The sequence below is a fragment of the Canis aureus genome, chromosome 14 (assembly GCF_053574225.1).
Source record: "Canis aureus isolate CA01 chromosome 14, VMU_Caureus_v.1.0, whole genome shotgun sequence".
Taxonomy (NCBI): domain Eukaryota; kingdom Metazoa; phylum Chordata; class Mammalia; order Carnivora; family Canidae; genus Canis; species Canis aureus.
In genome coordinates this window covers 38680571-38700259 of record NC_135624.1, presented here as the reverse complement: position 1 = coordinate 38700259, position 19689 = coordinate 38680571, and the positions used below count along the sequence as shown (strand labels likewise).

General features: G+C 51.1%; 1 protein-coding gene and 2 long non-coding RNA genes across 10 annotated transcripts in view; 2 read left to right on the top strand and 1 right to left on the bottom strand.

The window, feature by feature from the left end:
* Nucleotides 1-1243: 1243 nt before the first annotated feature.
* Nucleotides 1244-6137, top strand: LOC144283393 (uncharacterized). Of its 2 annotated transcripts, none has more exons than XR_013351956.1 (3): nt 1244-1729; nt 2745-2965; nt 5905-6137. It is a non-coding gene; the product is annotated as an uncharacterized LOC144283393 (long non-coding RNA). The 2 variants fall into 2 exon arrangements; XR_013351957.1 differs by lacking the exon at nt 1244-1729 and adding an exon at nt 1800-2459.
* A 2862-nt stretch (nt 6138-8999) lies between these two features.
* On the bottom strand, nt 9000-14454 carry LOC144283392 (uncharacterized). Of its 2 annotated transcripts, XR_013351955.1 has the most exons (3): nt 13935-14454; nt 13661-13832; nt 9000-13163 (listed from the first exon to the last, which is right to left on the bottom strand). It is a non-coding gene; the product is annotated as an uncharacterized LOC144283392 (long non-coding RNA). The 2 variants fall into 2 exon arrangements; XR_013351954.1 differs by lacking the exon at nt 9000-13163 and having other exon boundaries at nt 13474-13832.
* A 390-nt stretch (nt 14455-14844) lies between these two features.
* The window catches only part of PTK2 (protein tyrosine kinase 2), a 267646-nt gene continuing 262801 nt past the window's right edge, over nt 14845-19689 (top strand). For 5 of the 6 annotated variants that reach the window (XM_077847404.1, XM_077847401.1, XM_077847398.1 and 2 more), the window contains exon 1: nt 14845-14969. The gene's annotated coding sequence lies outside the window, so the exon portion shown is untranslated. The remainder of the gene's footprint in view (nt 14970-19689) is intronic. The other variant, XM_077847406.1, reaches the window with a different exon arrangement.

The following is a 19689-nucleotide window of genomic DNA, read 5'->3' as shown; positions in this document are numbered from 1 at the left end:
TGCCCATGCTCTGCAGGCCGGCGGGCCTACCTTACCTCCGCTTCCCTGCCCTTCCACGGCACGCGGCCTGGCATTGTGCACGTAGTGGGTACTCCGTGAATACTTGCAGCTTGATTTATTGATTGGAAGGGGACAGCTGGACGCAGAAGGCGCTTCCCTGCTCAGGCCCCGAGGATGAGCAGCAGGTAGCATCCACGGCGGTGCACGGGGCCATTCTAAGTCGCACCTTCTGCCTCCTGACCCTTTAAGGCAAACGACTGTTCATCTGAACCAGAGTCCCCAACTTGGCGCATCAGTGGAGAGAAAAGGAACACAGGATGACACATCCCTCCAGCTCCCAAACTCTTATGTTCTCCCAAGAAATACAGACAAATCCGCATATTTCAATACAGGCCGCCCCCTTGCTCTGAAGGAGGTGGGCCCAGGACGACAGGTACACACGGTTCTGGCCGGGTTTACATGGAATCCCCTCCCTCTCGGGCACCTCGGCCTGCCGTCGTCCTCGCGCAGCACCCTGCGTTCTGACGCTCTTGTCAAGTCTGTGTCTGCGGCCTCGCCTCTTGCAGGTGCACCCGGGGCTCTGCTCCCATCTACATAGGCCTCAGCTGGCTCATAACGCCAAGGACCTTGCAAACTGTTTGTCCTCGAAATCTGCCTGCTGCCACATGTCCTTTTCCTGGAGATGGCGGAACTTTCCTAAAGCATTGTTTTGAAGCAGGCCAAATGATTTATTTATTGAGCACTCGCTGCTGGCTTTGCGATGTGTGTGAGGAACCAGGCCTTTTCCTTGCCCTGTGGAGCTCCCGGGGGGGTACTGCTGGTGGCCTGTCCCAGACTAAATGTCACCCTGTGGTGAATTCACAGGACTTCGGAGCCCGCCTAAGTCCCTCCACAGGCCAGGCTGAGCAAGGCAAAGCACCAGAAAAGTCAGCTTTTCCCCAGCTGTGTGGTCTTTCCCGAGAGGCAAGTGAGAACCCACATGGACTCTCCACTGGGAACCAGACAGCTGCCTCCCGCCGGGGCTGGCCGAGGTCCCAGCTCTTTTCCTGTCCCTGAGGCTTAGGTGGCATTTCCACCCAGCTGAGTCACCAGGGTTTTTTCCAGGTGGGGATGGTAATTACCAGCCCAGCAGAGCTCAGAGTTCCTTTGTTGCTCGTGGAGGCGGCCCTGGGCTGCCAATTTAGGAACGAGTCTCTCCCCGTAGGTGTGTCCTCAAAGCCTATTTACGGGACGCACAGAGAGTCCTGGTCACTCGACCCGATGCACGAGATGAATTCCCAACCACAGATGTGCATTGAGAACAGGGACCACGGGCCTTTGCGGCCTCCCGCATCTGACTGGCAGGCGCTCTAGGTGCCCCCATCAGAGGAGCATCTCTGCAGGAGATGCAGCGTGAGCCCACTCCTCCTAACAGCCCCGTGAGGCAGGCTTTACGATGATGAGCCCCACTGTAAAGACGAAGGGACTCAATGTAGGGAGCTCGGGTCACTTTGTTCCTCACCCTAAGGGATTTACAGAGCAGGCAGGTCAAGAAAGACACCACAAATCCAGAGGCTCTGAGGTAACACCCTGCACATAATCACGGGGAGAAAGGAGGACTTGGGGGTACCTTCATTCAGCCGTTCAACAAACCCTGGACTCAGCGTGAGGTAACCCCCATTCTCGGTTGGGTTCTCCCCAGGACTCCTGTGTCCCACACACCCCTGGTGCTGATTTGCTGATGCCCTGGGTGAGTCACTTCCCTGCCTCTGTTTCCCCCTTTGGGTGACCACACTGGCTTCCAACACTGTTAACAAGGATGCGGTGGGCAGGGGGAGGTGGCAGGCTCAGAGTATGAGTTCCCAGGGGAGGGGTGCAGGCCTCCCCCTGTGATTTATTTCTAGCTCTGAGGCTGGTGAACTCCTCCTAATCCCCCTGCTGAAGTATGTGCAGTGCCTGTGGGTTGTCACATGCATTAATTATCCGCTGAAGGTTATAAACTGCCTCTTGCTTTGGCTCGATCCGTCTAAAGAAAAGGGCTTTATCACCGTCGCAGTTAAATGCGATCACACAGAGCTGGAGAATATCGAAAGGGGATCACTGAAGCCAAAGAATAAATGACGTTTCAGGAAAAGCAGAAGAAGTGGATACGGAGACCAATGGGGATTTAAAGTGATAATGCGTCTGGTGACATAATTGGGGATTCTGGGGTGTTTGGGGCTGGAGAGAGGCAGGCACACAGGGAGCCAGACAACAGGCCCCGTGGCAGGGAGCAAAAGGTTTGATCCTGGGTGGTGTCCTAACCTCTCTGTGCCTCAGTCTTCTTGCTCATGAAATGGGACAGTAACCGCATGGAACTTGAAAGTGATGATAAGAGGATACAGATCCGTGTGCCTGAAATCTAGCAGGGCTCAGAAACCACAGCTATTGTCAGTGAGGGTCACAGCAGAGGAAGCAAAAAGTGGATATGGAATTAATAGGTGCGTAGGATGAGTTTCATTTTGTTGGACTAAAATGGAGCTTTGTTTTAAATGTCCCTGTCTCGGGTACCTGGTGGCCCAGTAGGTGAAGCATCTGCCTTTGGCTCAGGTCATGATTCTGGGGTCCTGGGGTTGAGTTCTGCGTCAGGCTCCCTGCGCCGGGCTCCGTCTGCCTGCCACCCCCCTGCTTGTGCTGTCTCTCTCTCTCTCCCTCCCTCTCTCTGTAATAAATAAATAAAATGTTTTAAAAATATAAATAAATGTCCCTGTCTCATTTGTTTCCAGAACTATGCAGCACGTGGACAGACCGCCTTGTGATGGTAAATCTAACAGGCTCGGAGGAGGGGAGAACCCTGACTTGCAGTGTTTGCCCGTTTCCACGGGGCGCATGTTCTCACCGCGGCCGATTTCAAGCTCCCAACGTGACGGGACTGAGCGCAGTCAGGAGGAGGGCTCAGCAGCTCGTCACGTCGTTTCCGTGGATTTCCGCGCTGCGGGTACAACAGGTGAGAGCACAGATGACAGCAATACGTAGAAAAGTCATCAGAAAATGATGAGTTGGGACGCCTCAGGGGCTCAGTGGCAGGGTGTCTTCCTTGGGCTCAGGGCATGATCCTGGGGTCCCGGGATCGAGTCCTACGTCAGGTACCCCGCATGGAGCCTGCCTCTCCCTCTGCCTGTGTCTCTGCCTCTCTCTCTGTGTCTCTCATGAGTAAATAAGTAAATAATTAAAAAAAAAAAAAAAGAGAGAGAGAGAGAAAGTGATGAGTTTGGGATATTTATTACCTTTTTTTTTTTTTTTAAAGATTTTATTCATTGGGTAGCCCGGGTGGCTCAGCAGTTCAGTGCTGCCTTCAGCCCAGGGCCTGATCCTGGAGACCCAGGATCGAGTTCTATGTTGGGCTCCCCGCATGGAGCCTGCTTCTTCCTCTGCCTGTGTCTCTGCCTCTTTCTCTGTGTCTTCCATGAATAAATAAATACAATCTTTAAATAAAAAAAGATTTTATTCATTCATTTGAGAGAGAGAGAGAGCGAGATAGACGGCACGTATCAGTGGAGGGGAGAGGCAGAGGGAGAGGGAGAAGTAGACTCCCCGCCGGGTGGGGACACCAAGGCAGGGCCACATCCTAGGACCCCGAGATCATAATTCTCTACCCGAAGGCAGATGCTCAACCGATGGAGCCGCCCAGGTGCCCCTATTACCTTTGTTTTTGATATAATTTATTTATTTATTTATTTATTTATTTATTTTTAAACATTTTTTATTATTTACTTATTTATGATAGTCACACACAGAGAGAGAGAGAGAGGCAGAGACACAGGCAGAGGGAGAAGCAGGCTCCATGCACCGGGAGCCCGACGTGGGATTCGATCCCGGTTCTCCAGGATCGCGCCCCGGGCCAAAGGCAGGTGCCAAACCGCTGCGCCACCCAGGGATCCCTGATATAATTTATTTAATCATAGGGTTATGTGATTTGATTGTTACTGATGGCTGTGTTTGGCAATCGGCTCCAGAGTCCTAGGAACCTCCCAGCTGGTAGGAGCTGCTTGGCGTTCCTAGTAATCACAGGGGCCCTGGGAAGGGGCAGAGCGGAGCCAGCGCGGCGTCTTCGGGCTCCCTTCCTACACCCCCCGGCTCTGTGATCTGAAGCCCCCGGGGTGCTGGCCCCCCGGGCTCCTAGGTGGTGTCTCTGCCTGCGGAGCCCCTGGTGTCTGGTCTGGTATTCAGCAAGAGCTCAAGGTGTGGCCACCACTTTTCTTCAGCTCCGACCTGGCCTCCTTAACTATTCCCGCCTTGGTGGCAATGAGAGCATAGAAAAGTCTAGAAAGGGAAGAGGGAAGAGGTGGCAGGAGAGCCCACGGGAGAAGCTAGTGGAAGGCAGAGCTGGATCCAGAGGCTCTGGGCCCTTCTGAGATGGGGACTTTCTCCAGGAGGAGTCCCAGTGGGGGTCCCTCGGGCTGCCTTCTGCGACTCGCCCCACGCCAACCCCCTCCCCGCAGCAGGAGACTCTCAGCGGCCAGAGGATGGTGGGGATCCCCTCCTGCCCCACCAGGCTGAGCTTGGTCATGTGACCTAGAGTGGCCGCCTGGGTACACCTGTCTGGGAGCACGTGACTGCAACTCAAGCAAGTGGCAGGGAGATAAGATCTCTGCAGCAGAGCAGTGAGGTCATTGCTCGTCATTTCCCCTGCCCAGTCCCAGAGGGCCCCTGGGTCCTGCCCAGTGTTCATCCTGCTTCTCTAGCTTCGCTTTGGCTCACTGAGCCCCCTGGTATTTTTTTTGTGGCAGATCCTCTGGGTGACCTTCTCAATTTCATCCATTTTTTAAAAAAAGATTTTATTCATCTATTCATGAGAGACAGAGGGAGAGAGAGAGAGAGAGAGAGGCAGAGAGACAGGCAGAGGGAGAAGCAGGCTCCATGCAGGGAGCCCGACATGGGACTCGATCCTGGGACCCCAGGATCATGCCCTGGGCCAAAGGCAGACGCTGCACCACTGGGCCACCCAGGGATCCCTTATCCATTTTTTTTTAAAGATGTGTAATTTGCTGGCCAAAAGAGTTCATTCCCCAGCCTCTCTCCAAGTTGGTGTGGCCATGAGGAGGTCCCTGCCAAAGGGATATATGCACTAGTATTGGGTGGGACTTTCAGGAGAGTGTGCAGTTTGGTCGTCTCTCCCTCCTCCCTCCTTTCCTTGGAATGTGGAAGCAATGGCTGGAGCTCTAGCAGCCGTTCTAGACCATGAAATGATCTGAGGATGGAAGTCACGTACGGTGGAGGTGAAACAGAAAGAGCTGGGGCCTCTGATGAGTTTACGGGGTGGGGTGTCTTCAAATCAGTTCTCTTCTTCCAACCCCCGGACTTTGTTTGTGTGACAGAATGAACCCCTGTGTGTTATCCCTTTTGCAGGAGGGTGTCTGCTAATCACAGCTGAAGCTCTTCCTCCAAGTGTGCCTTCCAGTAAAATTCCTTTCGCTTATGATCACCGGGGTTAGTTTCCATTCTGGTAGCTTCATAGCTGAGTCCTGACTGACTCACAGTCCATTTGTCCTTTCCCCCACAATCTCCAGCCTCACATCCTTGCCCCAAATGCCTTATCCACCTTATCAGTGACCCACCAGAGCCTGGTTCCTTCCCAAAAGACAGATTCTCTTACACGCTGTGTATACTGTGTCCTTCCCTGGGATGTCCTTCCCTGACCTTGACTCCATCTAAGATCCCCCACACACAAACAGCACCTCTGTGGCAGCATTGCTGGGATGGCTCCATGTCATAATTACCTGTTTATGGCTGTTCCCTCCAGACCCGGCGAGCCGGTGTTCAGCATGCTGTGTGGCACGTCCCAGGGGCTCAGCACAACAAGTGGTGTGAATGGGGGAGCGAACGTTGCAGACATGGGAGGTGGGTTACAGCTTTCTAATGAGACCCATCAATCTCTTCCCACAGACCTGCTGCCTACCTGGCTCTGTTTTTTGCTTGGAGATTTCTGTGTGTCATCTGGGCTGGTTTCCTGCGGCTCGATTCTGTGCCAAACACGAGCCTGATTTTGAATGGATGATGTCAGGCTTGAAGGTATTTTGGACGTTCACAACATCCCCAAGAGCAACAAAATAAATCAAGTGGTAGCGGATTATCACCCAAAGCAAAAAATAAATATCCGTGAGTCCATACTGATATAATGATTGAATGAATTAACACACGGGGAAGAAGAGACAAATATCCCATGCAAAAGAACTCCAAAGAATTTATGCAGACACTCTGTCCTCAGGGAGGGTGATTATGTCTCCCCACTCTCCAGGTGTGGGCTAGACACAGTGAGTTTCTTCTAAAGCATACAGCCTGGAAGGGAGGGTGGGGAGAGAGGCTTTATGGTGGGGAAGGCTGGTGGGTGATCAAGGCCAGTATCAACGGTCCTGTGTCCTGTGTTGATGGTGCGAGTGATTGACGTGACGGCAATGGCTCTCTGTCTCTGGGGTCTTCCTCCCAATAAACCGCAGCCCTGGTCTAATCAGGAGAAAGCCATCCCAGACACATTCCAGTAGTGGGTGTTGCTAAGAAGTACCCAACCAGCACTCTTCCAACCTGTCAAAGTCATCAAAAACAAGGAAAGTCTGAGGAATGGGCACAGCTAGAGAAGAATCCAAGGACATGTGATGATGAAACACAGTGTGGGGTCCTGGATGGGGTCTGGATGGGCAGAGGAAAGATGTGAGGTTAAAACACGGGAGATCAGAATAAGCTAGGGACTTTAGTTAGTAACAACGCAGCAGTATTGGTTAATGAGTTGTAACAGATGCATCACGCTAATGTAAGATGTTAATACGAGAGGAAAGTGGGCCCAGGGTCTGTGGGAACTCTACACTGTTATCTCCATTTTTCTGTAAATTTAATATTGTTCCAAAAAATAAGGGCCATTAAAAAGAAGTATCATATACCCAAGACTTGGGAGAGAAATGACAGTAATAATTTCTATTATTATTTTTTTAGAGGGGGGTAGGGGCAGAGGGAGAGAGAATCTTAAGTAGCTCCATGCCTGACACAGAGCCGTGTGTGGGGCTCGATCTCATGACCCTGAGATCATGACCTGAGCCGTAATCAAATGTTGGAGGCTCAACCGACGAGCCACCCGGGTCCTCAATGATATCTATTATTAACTGATGTTATTATGTGTCCGTATTCTCTGTGCTTCTCCGGCTAACTGGGGGGCAGCCAGATGGGGAGGACACAGCCTGGCCCAGGGAAGCCAAAGGAGACATGGCAGCTGGCTCAGCCCCGAACAGTCCTGCGACCGGAACCCCCTGGGAAGTTCTGAGCGCTCTCCCATCGCAGCACCTTGGCTCTGACGGCCTTTTCTCTCTGAGACAGTAGGGAGGTACATTCTGGGAAGGAGCCCACGGCCCAGGAGGGAGAGCACCCTGCGGCCATGACAAATGTGGGCAGGACATGTTCTGAGAGAAGAGCGGGGTCCTCAGGGGCCAGAGGAGGGGGGACCCCTGACATTCCAGCTGCCCATCAACCCTTGCCTTCCCTCTGGCACACACTCTGTCGGGTGTGATGTGCTTTGGGTGAGGCTTAGTCTACCTCTAGGTCCATGGCGGGCACAGGGCCTCCCCCTGGCCGAACAAAGCCAGGAGACTTTGTGGACACTTGGAGAAGAGGCAGATGCTCCCCAGAGGTTGCTGAGGGGATGAGATGACGCCACTTCGCCATCACAAGCAGAAAACCGTGTGAGACTGGAGCCTAGCACTTCGGGTTGGGGAGCGAGCATCCTCGAGAGATAGGCCTCAACCAGTGAGGTTCCATGAGTGAGTGAGTCTACTACTTTATTTATTTATTAAAGATGTTATTTATTTATTCATGAGAGACAGAGAGAGAGGCAGAGACCTAGGCAGAGGGAGAAGCAGGGACTCAATCCCAGGACCCTGGAGTCACGCCCTGAGCTAAGGGCAGACGCTCAACTGCTGAGCCACCCAGGCATCCCTAGTACTTTTTTTTTTTTTATTTTTTTATTTTTATTTTTTTTAAAATTTTTATTTATTTATGATAGTCACAGAGAGAGAGAGAGAGGCGCAGAGACACAGGCAGAGGGAGAAGCAGGCTCCATGCACCGGGAGCCCGACGTGGGACTCGATCCCGGGTCTCCAGGATCGCGCCCTGGGCCAAAGGCAGGCGCCAAACCGCTGCGCCACCCAGGGATCCCACTTTTTTTTTTTTTAATAACAAAGTACGATCCAATGATTTTTAGTATATTCAGAGTGAATGCAACCATCACTGTGACCTCGGTTACCATGGTAATTGGAGCAGTTGCACATGGTAATTAAAGAGTATTTAGTGGGGGCGCCTGGGTGGCGAGGTTGGTTAAGTGTCCAACTCTTGGTTTCTGCTCAGGTTGTGATCTCAGGGTCACAGGATCCAGCCCTGAGTTGGGGCTCCATGCTCAGCTCAGAGTCTGCGTAAGACTGTCTCTCCCTCTGCCCCTGCCCCAACCCCCTGCTCTTTCCCTCTAAAATAAATAAATAACTCTTATTTTTTATAAGTACACTTTAAATTTTGTGATGCACAGTAGTCCCAACTGCTCTCACTGTGTGCAGACGTGGGCAGAAGCAGCATACGTACATGTGGACAAGAAGCAGCACACGTGAAGGGTGACACCACGCTTGATATTGGTGGCTGCAGGGATAGTGAACACTAGGAGTGCCTGGCTGGCTTGGTCGGTAGAGCGTGCGAGTCTTGATGTTGGGGCTGTCAGTTTGAGCCCCATGATGGGCATAGAGATTACTCAAAATCTTTAAAAAAAAAAAAAGACTACTAAAATGTATTTATATTTTATACAACTGTAATGAGTTACTGACAACGTAAAAACATGATGTTAAAAATATTTCAGTCTTCTCTAATTTTGACATAAAATTTTGATCTTCGTTGATGAATTAGCTTTCCGTTTGATAGAACATTTGAAGTAGAATTCACACAACAGAAAGAAAATGATTGCCTTATAAACAAATGAAAATATTATTAATTTTTTTATTGTTTACAATGCCTTTAATGCATACTTTGGCGAAAGCACATTCAAATGTGTAACTCTGGATGCAGTCATATCTTATTTCTTTTTCTTTTTTTTTTTTTTTTAAGATTTTATTTATTTATTCATGAGAGACACACAGAGAGATAGAGACAGAGACACAGGCAGAGGAAGAAGCAGGTTCCGTGCAGGGAGCCCGACTTGGGGCTCGATCCCGGGACCCCGGGCTCACGCCCTGGGCCAAAGCTTGCGCTATACTGCTGGGCCACCCGGGCTGCCCCACATAGTATTTCTGACCTCCCACACCAGTGCTGTTGATGGTGGTATTGGTCTGCACGCTGTTACTGGTCCACAGGCAGATAAGTCCAGGCATTAAGAGCTTAGAGACTTTCATAGCAATTTGACAGTCTTTTTATGTCCTTTAAATCTAATAATAAAAAATCAGGGCTTCTATTTCTGTATGTCTCTGCTTTAAAAAAAATCTCATTTGTTTCTAAAATTCATTTTTATTGCCTTTTACAAAAATACCAGTCTAGAATAGAATGGAAGAAAAAAGAGCTGTCCCTTTTGGACAGGCAGTTTGGAAACCTTGCTCTAGGTCATGGAGAATGGGTGCAGGCTAAGGGCGCGATGGAGCAGAAACTTTGAAACCAGAACGCAGGAGAGAAAAAGCAAAGCTGATGAGATAGGACAGGTGGCAAGTCTTCACTGGCCGTCTGTTCACCTTGCAGATGCTGGAACGTGGGCAGCCCTCTGTGCTGAGCATGACCTCCCACAAGAGCTGCCAGGAGGACATTGCTTTAGCGGGGATTTAATACTGATCAAAGCAATGGAAATGACTTTTGTCCAGCCCACGATAGGAATGGGTCTGGGGGAGCCCCTGTGACTGCACCATCTTGGCCAAACCAGGATGTGCTGGCTGTTCACCCCAGGGAGAAGGCGAGGGACAGCCTCCCCTGGACTCTGTCCTGGTTGCCCCCCCCTGCTGTGGGAGGCCAAGGAGCTCAGTCACTGAGAACACAACTTGGGAGCTACACAAGCTGGGTTCGAACCCTGTCTCTGCCACTTACTTTGCTGGGTAGACTGGAGCTGGGTAGTCATCACCTTCTGGCCTCAGCATTATCCATATGGAAAATGCTCTTTTTTTTTTTAAATTTTTTTATTTATTTATGATAGTCACAGAGAGAGAGAGAGAGGCAGAGACATAGGCAGAGGGAGAAGCAGGCTCCATGCACCGGGAGCCCGATGTGGGATTCGATCCCGGGTCTCCAGGATCGCGCCCTGGGCCAAAGGCAGGCGCCAAACCGCTGCGCCACCCAGGGATCCCGAAAATGCTCTTTTTTAAAAAAAATTTTTATTTATTATTTATGATAGTCACACAGAGAGAGAGAGAGAGAGAGAGAGAGAGAGAGGCAGAGACACAGGCAGAGGGAGAAGCAGGCTCCATGCACCGGGAGCCCGACGTGGGATTCAATCCCGGGTCTCCAGGATCGTGCCCTGGGCCAAAGGCAGGTGCCAAACCACTGTGCCACCCAGGGATCCCGGAAAAATGCTCTTAATGGAACTTATGCAAGGAGTTGTGACAATTAAATGAGATAAGCAATGGTTTGGGGCAGAATTTCCCAGAGATTGTAGACCTTTTCTTTTCTAGAGGCTGGTGCAGGGCAATAGCAGGTGCAGGGTATGTGGGTGCTCTGGAGGGGTGCTAATTGAGTCTTAGCTGTTTTCCAGACCAAAGGGGGCATTTCAGGTTAGAAGGCTGGGGAGTTGTCCCCATCCCGGACCTGCTGAGCACGTACAAGGAAGGGGTTTCCCTTCTGTGTGCTGGGGGAGGGGTTGTGAGTACCGGGAAGTGGGTGTGCAGCCCACTTATCCCTAAGAGAGCCCCATAGGTGGGCTCCTGTGTTCGCTGCTAGCCCCTCGGGCTGAGCCTTTGGATGGGGCCTGGAAGAGGTCCAGCTAGTGTCCTCTGTATCAAAGGGACCTGGAACACCATGGTGGGGCGAGGAGTGGGGAGATCTGTGAGAGCAGGAGTGGCCGGGGCATCCCCAGCACCAGCTGAGGATGGACCCACACCTGGGGCAAATTGTTCACATGTCCCCTCAAGAGAGGTGTGCCCACTGCGGGTGCCACTGGGGGGACATGACCCCACCTCACCCTCCCTTAGAGGTGTTAATAGTCCCACAGTCCTACATCCCTACATTAAATTCCCGTGGAAAGTGAAATTTCAAACATACAGTAAAACCTGCATAAATAGCCTAGTAATCCTGGAAGTCCAGAATGTTCCCTCTTGGGCAAGAAGCACATGGTGATTGTGGCCCATCTTGCCCTTACACTGGCCAGACATTGAAGGAGGTGATCTGGCTTCTGGTCCGTCAAACTGTCCCTCCTTTGCCCTGCTTCCCCTTTGAGGGTCTTTCCCTTCCCTTCTGTTCTTGCAGCCTCCCCCTCTTCCTCTCCCCATTTTACAGATGAGGAAGTTGAGACTCAGAGAGGTAGAGTGGCCCTACCTAGGCCACTGAGGGAGCTGGGGTTTTCTCCGGGTCAGACTCCTTTCTCTCTTCTGCGGCAGCGTGTCCCTCTTCCCTGACCAGTGTCTGGATTCAGGGCCAGCATGCCTGGGGGGCCATGTGGCACGCCCACATCTCCCAGAGGCACATGTTACTGGATCTACAAGTACCCCAGTCACCAGTCTCCTAGATCCTTCTTTTTCTCATTCCAATTTCTCCGTGTGGGTCTGCAGGTTGGTCAGTGCCACGATGCGGGCAATAATTTGGGTTTCGGTATCTCCTCGGTGACATCAGCTTCGTACTGTGCTTCCTCCTTACGGTGCCTCCACCCCCAGCCTTAGAGTGTATTTCTGTTTCCACTATGAGCAAGTCCCTCCTTGGGACAAGCCCTCATCAGCCCAGGGAGGTGGAAGGGTGCTTTTCAGGGGGGAAGTGCTCCCAGGGTCTGTGCAGCTGCTTGGCCAATACACAGGAAGCCCTTCCTGAATGCCTCCCCCATAAGGTCAGTGCTCAGCCGGTCTGGCGCAGTGCAGGAAGGGGAGAAGCCACATGCTCTTGTGTGTTTTGTGTTTTGTGGGAGTGTAGCAGAGGCCGCACAGGCAGAGGGAGGAGTGCATGCTTTGCAGCGGGACAGACTGGCTTTGAGTTCCAGCCCTACTACCTGTCTCATGGCTTCCTTCTTTGTCACGGTTTTCTCAACAATGAAACGAGGACGATGTTAACATGTCCGTGCTGCAGGATTGCTGTGAGGTCTGGAGACCGTGGATACAGCATCTGACCCACACAGCCGAATAAAATCAGCTTTTGTTACCACCACGCTCCGGATGGTCCTTTGAATACCCCCTCCATGATCAAGATTAACAATAACCCGCACAGTAATGCCATCGCTAATCAATAACCCTTGTTGAGGGTACATTGTGCCAAGCACTCTGCTGAGTGTTTTCACAAGAATGGTTCATTTTCTCCCCACAACAACCTGATGTTGGTTCTCTATAAATTCTATTAGCGATGAGCCATGACGTAATGCAACTTGCTCGGCCTCGGACCCCGGCAAACAGTTGTACTTGAGCCTGGGCCTGCTCCATTGTCATGGAGCCTGAACCTGAGCTCCTAGGCACCACCAAGTATGCTCAGGGGGCAAGGGGGGGGGCCTCTGTTGGACAACCTGCTGCTCATTTCCTATGTCTACCTTTTCTCCTCTTTGTGTGTTTGCACCATTTCTTTCTCTCGTCCTTTCCGGATTCTCTGCTTTTATTAAGCAGAAGAATAATCAAAGCTGCCCTCAAGAGCCGCAGTTTTGAATGCGCCCTGGCGAGGATGAGGAAGTCCGACGTACCAGTTACCTATGGCTGTGTAACTATGCCAAAATCCAGAGGCTTATAACCACAAGTATTTCATTTGCTCATGATTCTCTGGTTGGCCAGTTTGGGCTGGTGCAGCTCCACGGTTGTGCTGGTCTCTCTGGGTCTCTGGCGGCCATGGCTGGCTGAACACTTGACTAGGGCTGGGTGGTCAGGCACAGCCTCACCCACGTGTCTGGCAGGTGGCAGGTGGCAGCTTTGCCAGCCAGGGTGGTTCCGTGCTCTTCCACGCGGCCTCCTCTTCCAGGCGTGCTTAGAAGGTGATGAGAAAGCCTCACCATCTCCTGCAGCTTCGACTCAGGAGTCACACAGCATCTGTGGGGACACATTTTACTGTGGCCAAAGCAAGTCACAAGACCCATCCACATTCAAGGGGTGAATGACTAGATCCCCTCTTGGGGGGAGCAGCATCAAGGAGTTGGTGGCATTTTTGGTCCATCACACAAAGCACCCCCGCTGGCTGCCCCGCAAAGACACCCCCACTGTAATCCCCTTTGTCCCTTGGCTCCCTTCCCTCACTCCCACTCTCTGCTTCTACTTGAAAGATCAGTTTCTCACATCCCAGCACCCAAAGCTGCACCCAGTCTCTCCACAAGTATCTCATCATGTGCCAGGGCCCCACAAGTGAACAAAGTCCCTGCTTTAATGAATCTCGCGCTCTGGGAGAGGGACATACAATAAAGAAATAAATGAGTACCCAGGGTAGGGCTGTGGACAATAGGCGCTTTGGAGAACAACAGAGCAGAGCAGGGCGTGGGGGTGGGGAGTGTGTGTGAAAGCACCCAGGCTGGTGGGTGGTGCCTATGACATACTGAGCGGTCACCAGGCATCGGAGGTGGTGGCCTGTAAGCCTGAACAAGTGAGGGAGTGACAAGTTCCAAGCAGGGGGAAGGGAGCTCCAGGTGCAGCCGTTGTTGTGGTGCATACAAAGGCCCTGGGGCTCAGTCACATTCAGAGACTCACTTCCTCACCAACTTCGATGTCCTTGAAAAAAAAAAAAACCGTCAATAACCTTAACACAGTTCATTAAAGAACCATAAAAACGAGTATAGTAGAGCTCTTGCTAAGTGAAATTGTGATCTTTACCTGCTTCTGTCCTAAGTAGAGTCAGATTACAGCTTCTGAGCGCGGAATGCTTGGGCTACCTTTTCTGAGCTTCAGGGAGTTCATCTCTCAAAAGGCCTGTGAGCCCGACCTGCCCCCTGCCTTGCGGTGACGATCAAAGGGACACCAGAAAAAATGAAAGTTGCTCTGCTTCTGCTTTCACTTCCTACCGCAAGGTTGTCTTTTTTTTTTTTTAAAGAACACAAATCAGATATTACTTCCTGCCTGAAACCCTGCAAAGCTCCCTGCTGCCTGGAGAGCCACGGCCAGGCCCCCGAGGCACCTGGTGCAGCCCCAGGACGCGTGCATGCACCCTCTGCACCCCCCGCAGCCCAGGGCTCCAGCCGCCTTCGGGGGGCGGCCTCGGTGCAGCCCTGATGCCCCCGCGAGCCTCAGTTTCCCCGTGCGCAGGGGGGCCCAGCACACCTAAGCGCTCGGGGTGGGCGAGGCCGCGGGGGTCCGGGCTGGAGCGCGGCGGGCCTGCGGGGTCAGCGCGGGTCTCCCCGAGGTCGGCCCCCCCGCCCCCCGGCCCCCCGCAGAGTGCCGCCGGGGGCTCCCCCGGGACGTCCCGCTCCGCAGGCCGCGCCTCCCTCCCGCGACCCCGCGACCCCGCCCGCGCGCAGCCCCCAGCGGCCCGGGAGGTGGAAGCCGAGCCCCTACGGCGGGCTGGGCATGCGCGGGCCGCCGGGCGCATGCGCGGTCTCCCTCCCCCCCCCCCCCCCCCCGCGCGGGCGGAAGCTCGGCTCGGGGACGCGGCGGGGCGCAGGCGCGCGCAGGGGCGGGGGCGCGCAGGGGCGGGGGCGCGCGCCTCACCGGTCGGCGCGCACGCGCGGCCCGCGCCGACGCAGCACGGCCCCGAGGGCGCAAGCCCGCCGCCGCCGCCGCCGCCGCCGCCGCCGCCGGGCCGGGACCGCTGTGCGCCCGCGGCGTGAGGCGTGGGAGGGAGCGCCGCCCGGCCGTGCGCGGCGCCGCCTCGCCGTGGTCCGCCGTCGCCTCCCGGCGCCCCGCGCGGTCCGAGTGAGTGCGGGGCCGGGGCCGGGCCGGGCCGGGGCGGCGGGCGGGGGCTGGGCAGGGCCGCGGCGCGCGGGCGGGGGCCGAGCGCGGCCGAGCAGCCGGTCCCGGCGGCGGATGCGGCGGAGGCGGCGGATGCGGCCCCCCCGACCCCGCGCGGCCCGGGAGCCCGAGGATGCGGGGAGGACGAGGGAGGGGCCCCGGGAGGACGGCGGCGCGGCGGACGGGGGCTGGGGGGCGGGGGGAGGGGGCGGGTTCTGCGGGGCCTCGGGGAGGCCGGGGGGCCCGGGGAGGCCGGGGCTCGGGGGCCCCGCGGGGCCCGCGGGGCTCGGGGGGCTCGGGGGGCTCGGGGGGCCGGCCTCCCGGGAGCGGGCCGCTAGCCTCAAAAACAAAAGGGGGGAGGAGGAGGAGGAGGAAGAGGGAAATCCTTGGGGACCCCGGGGGGGGCGGCCGGGCCCGGCCCGAGGACCCGTCGGGGGCAGGGCGGGGCGGGCCTCGAACCGGGCCGGCCCGCTCCTCTTCCGCCGCCGGCGCCCCACTTAGGGCGTCCGGGCGCTGCTGTGGGCGACCGCCCGGGAGACCGGGTTGCCGACTGCGCCTCCCAAGTTTCCCCTCTGCCCTGCCCAGCCCGCGGCTCTGCTGCCGGCCTTGCTGTTCCTTTCTCTCTCTCTCGGTTTCTTTCTTTCTCAGGAGGACCGTGTGTGTTATTTGCTCCTTTTTTTTTTTTTTTTTTTAAATTGTAGGATTTAGCTTAATGCACTAAGGGTAGAAAGACTTTTTTTTTTCTTTTCCCCTTTTTTCTTCTTGAGTCATTTCAACAGTGTCTCATTCTTGCATACTTAGCCTGCAGCTGGGTTTTTGGCAGCGAGACTAAGATAATAGTAATATTGTAGTAATGATGGGAACTGGTTGAAATCCGTTCAAGCCGAAGGCGGTGTTCAGAATTTGGGGATCTGTGTGCCCAAGACGACCATCCCGGGGGATTCTTGCGTAAAATGTAAACATTTTCACGGTTGGAAAAACAGGCCGTTCGTCACTGTTTGAAATGAAATCCCAGAGCCTCACCCTTCATATTTTATTTGAAGAACGGGTAGTGAAAATAGTCTTCCCTTGGGCACCGTCGGGCTGCGAACAGCTGGCCATCAGTGGGCTCCTCTCCGAAAACCTGAAAGGTGCGGGCGAAGTGGTGGAAAGATACACGATAATAAATTAGCAGTCTGCCTTATTTTTGTTGAGGTGCAACGTAGGTAGCTTTTTCCTGCACCCTGCAACATTTAAACACAGGAAACTTTCAAAGAAAGTTTGTGTTGCAGCGTCTTTACCAAGTACATTGTTTTATATCTGTGGCTTTCCTTGGAAGGGGGAAATACTACCGAGCCTACCGCTAGTGTCTTGAATACTTTTGTGTACTAAAGGTTGTGTACTGATGTTGAAACAGCCAACAGCAAATATTACAGATTCTCTAAGTAGTGTCTTCCCGGTGATTATCAAATCATCCAGCTTAGTCGTGAGAACTGGGAAAAAAGATTGTTTAGAACACCTCGTTGTCTTTTAAAAGGTCCCAGACTCAACCTAAGATGTGAGTATGTGCAGTGAGTTGAAGGACCCGCACATTGTTCAGAGGTGATCATCAAGAAGCAAGTCCTTGGATAAAGACATTGAATCCAAAACGTAGTAATTAGGGTTTGGGGCAAACAGTACTGGGGCAGAGCCCTAGGGGAGAGAGGACTGCAGCCTCTTTTCAGGCCTGCAGTCCTCTGAGGGTGAATTGTATTAGATTAGGAGCGAAGCCCCATGAGTGCAGCGGTGATGGTGTCTGGGGAAACCAGAAGTTAGGAACTGCAGTGAGGATCGTTATGTTTTTAACTTAAAACAGTTTCTTCAGCACTCCATGCTTACTGTTGGAAATTACAAAACTTAATGTCCCAATTCTTAAAATTGGAATTGGGTTCTTGAACAAAGCACATAACTTTTCTCGCTAGGAAGTTGGGGAAGTTGTTTAAATAACAAAATTGTGTTGTTAAAGATGGCCCTTTAAAAAGAGACTGATTAGTTCCCACAGAGGAAAATATTCTATAGTGTATTCCGTGTACCATATATATTCTATAGTGTAGTAAAGAATAGTTTTGAAAATTATGGTTCTATTTTGGGTGTTAGTTTTGAGTTAGAGAAGTAGGATCTTCATATCTCTAAAGATTTTATGGAAAATATTTTTCCTGTATTTTTCAGAGTCTTGATTTTGAGAAAATATTTGTCTTAAGGGTAACACAACAAAAGATGAGATTCAAAGTCTTATTACGTAAATCTTTAACTTTTGAAATGAAACATTTTCAGTTTAGACAGTTTTTCAGCTATTATTTTAAATTTCGATATAAAAAATAAATTTTGATATAATTGAAAGTACTATTATTTTTATCATTTGTGAAATGAGGTGCTTTTTTTTTTGCTGGTAAATCAGTAAAGTTTAGTTTCTGTAGTAGAAACTTATTTAAGGACTTACTTTCATTACTGTATCTCTTTACTAAAATCCCTTAAATAATTAGCAAAAAATTGATGTGGGGGTCTTTGAGAATTTTTACTGATGCCTATATAAATTATTTAAAGTGCAGAATTTAGAAACTTGGGCAAAGTAAATGATCTTATTGGACTCAATAGTGATAAACTCCAGGAAGTGTGTGAATGCAGTAAGCATTCAAGTATGAAGTTGCTTCTCTGTCCTTGGAAGGATCCTTGGTGGAGAAGGATGAGAGCAGCTCTAGCCCATGTTTGGGTGTACCTGTGTTTCACTGCCTCAGCCAGTTATATTAAGTTGTTTTTACCTGTCTTCTGAAAACCATGTTTAGTAGTGGATTATTTGAACCGTTGATGGCTTTTTCTCTCTACTAACATTTTGGCAAGGTTCCCCCCCCCCCTCATTTCGTAACTACCAAAAGGCAACCTAGTGTAGGAGAAATGAAATTCCTATCTACCACTTTCTCGAATTAATTTCTAGGAATTGTGCCAAATCCTACCATTCAGAACTGCATAAATGTGTTTCTGATTATAAAGTAGCAGAACCCCCTCTCTTCCTATCTATAACAATTGCATTGCTTTTTTTGCCAGGCTCTTTGATGGAAATAAAATTCAGATAGGCATATGTGATTCAACTTTTACTTTAGATAGGATTTTTAGCAAATGCTGTTAGTTTTAGTTTGATTTGCATAAACACTAATGAAATGGTTTTTAGAGGAAAGTATGAAATAAATGTTTTCGCCTGAGTGGCACTATTGCCATTTTTTAGCACTTGAAAGCCTCTGATAAGAAAACTAGTAGCCTCCTCACAAAGTTTACCTATTTTTCAGGACATGAAGGTATTTCCTTACAAACCTTGTATTTAATTAAAATAATCCTGCCCAGGGGATCCTTGGGTGGCTCAGCGGTTGAGCACCTGCCTTCAGCCCAGGGCATGATCCTGGAGTCCTGGGATCGAGTCCCACGTCGGGCTCCTTGCATGGAGCCTGCTTCTCCCTCTGCCTCTCTCTGTCTCTCATGAATAAATAAATAAAATCTTTCAAAAAAATAATCCTGCCCAGATCTTATTGATACACACTGCTATTTATCAGAACAAGGAAAATGACTAAAGTTTTACATGTGAATGTTATCCACTGATAGGGAAGAAATGTAACCTGTGTGGGTACTGTGTGTCGTTAGTAAGTGTCACTACCTTTTTACCAATAAATTAAATCTGGTAGATAAAACGTTCCAGACCTGAGCTGATGGGTTTCATGCTTTATCTCCTTTACTCCTCGCAAGAACTGTAGAGTTATGCTATTTATATCCTCATTTTACAGATGGAACACTGGAAGTTTGGAGTTAAGAGGCGCTTGCCATGGGTCTCTTGGGCCACAAGGGGCAGATCCTGGTTTGCCAGGTCTCCTGGACTTTGTGTAGTTTCCAGGACTAGGGAAGCAGTAGTCTTACAGATCTTAACCCAGCCTTCTGAAGAGGGAGTGACTAGTGTGCAAGTGTAATTACTATGTCTGGGAAAGTTTAAATAATTATATTTTCTATTTGAATCTGACACTTTCATATCATGAAGTTATGATCAGGCTGACATGGTATAGGTAAACATTTTAATGAACATAAACCAAAATTGTTTAATTATTTTTAATTAACTTAGAATTAGTTAAATAAAAGTATGTAATGCACGGTGCAGTGATTGATGGTTTTTATTTGTTAAAGGATGTGCTTTAATAAACCTCTACATTTACAGTTTTTTCATTGGTGACTTTTTTTGGGGGGTGGTGTCAATGTTTATGAATATAGTTTTGTGGGAAGCAAGGAGTAATGTGAGGGAAAAGTAAATTGTACATTTCTCATACAGGTTTAATGCCCTTGTAGTAAATCCTAGAATTTATAATCTAACACATTGCTGCTCTATAAACGTTTCTGAAGTGAATGTGCTCATTCTCACTGATTTAGAATTTTCCATCGTGCTTTTAAGCACTCTGTATTCCTTTATTTGGGGCCAGTGGACCAAAACCAAGGTTCAGAAGAACCTGAAAAGTTGTATCTTTGGGCTGTCTGTGCCTAGGATCTCCTTTCTGCCTCCATATTCTTTCTTAAAAGTCTTGCCATCTGGTGCTTTGGATTCTGCTGTGAATGGTAGGTGCTTGTTGGGTCTACTTGTGACCAAAGCACCATGTGTTTGTCTTTGATGGATTGAAGAAAGAGCTGAAATGGTTTT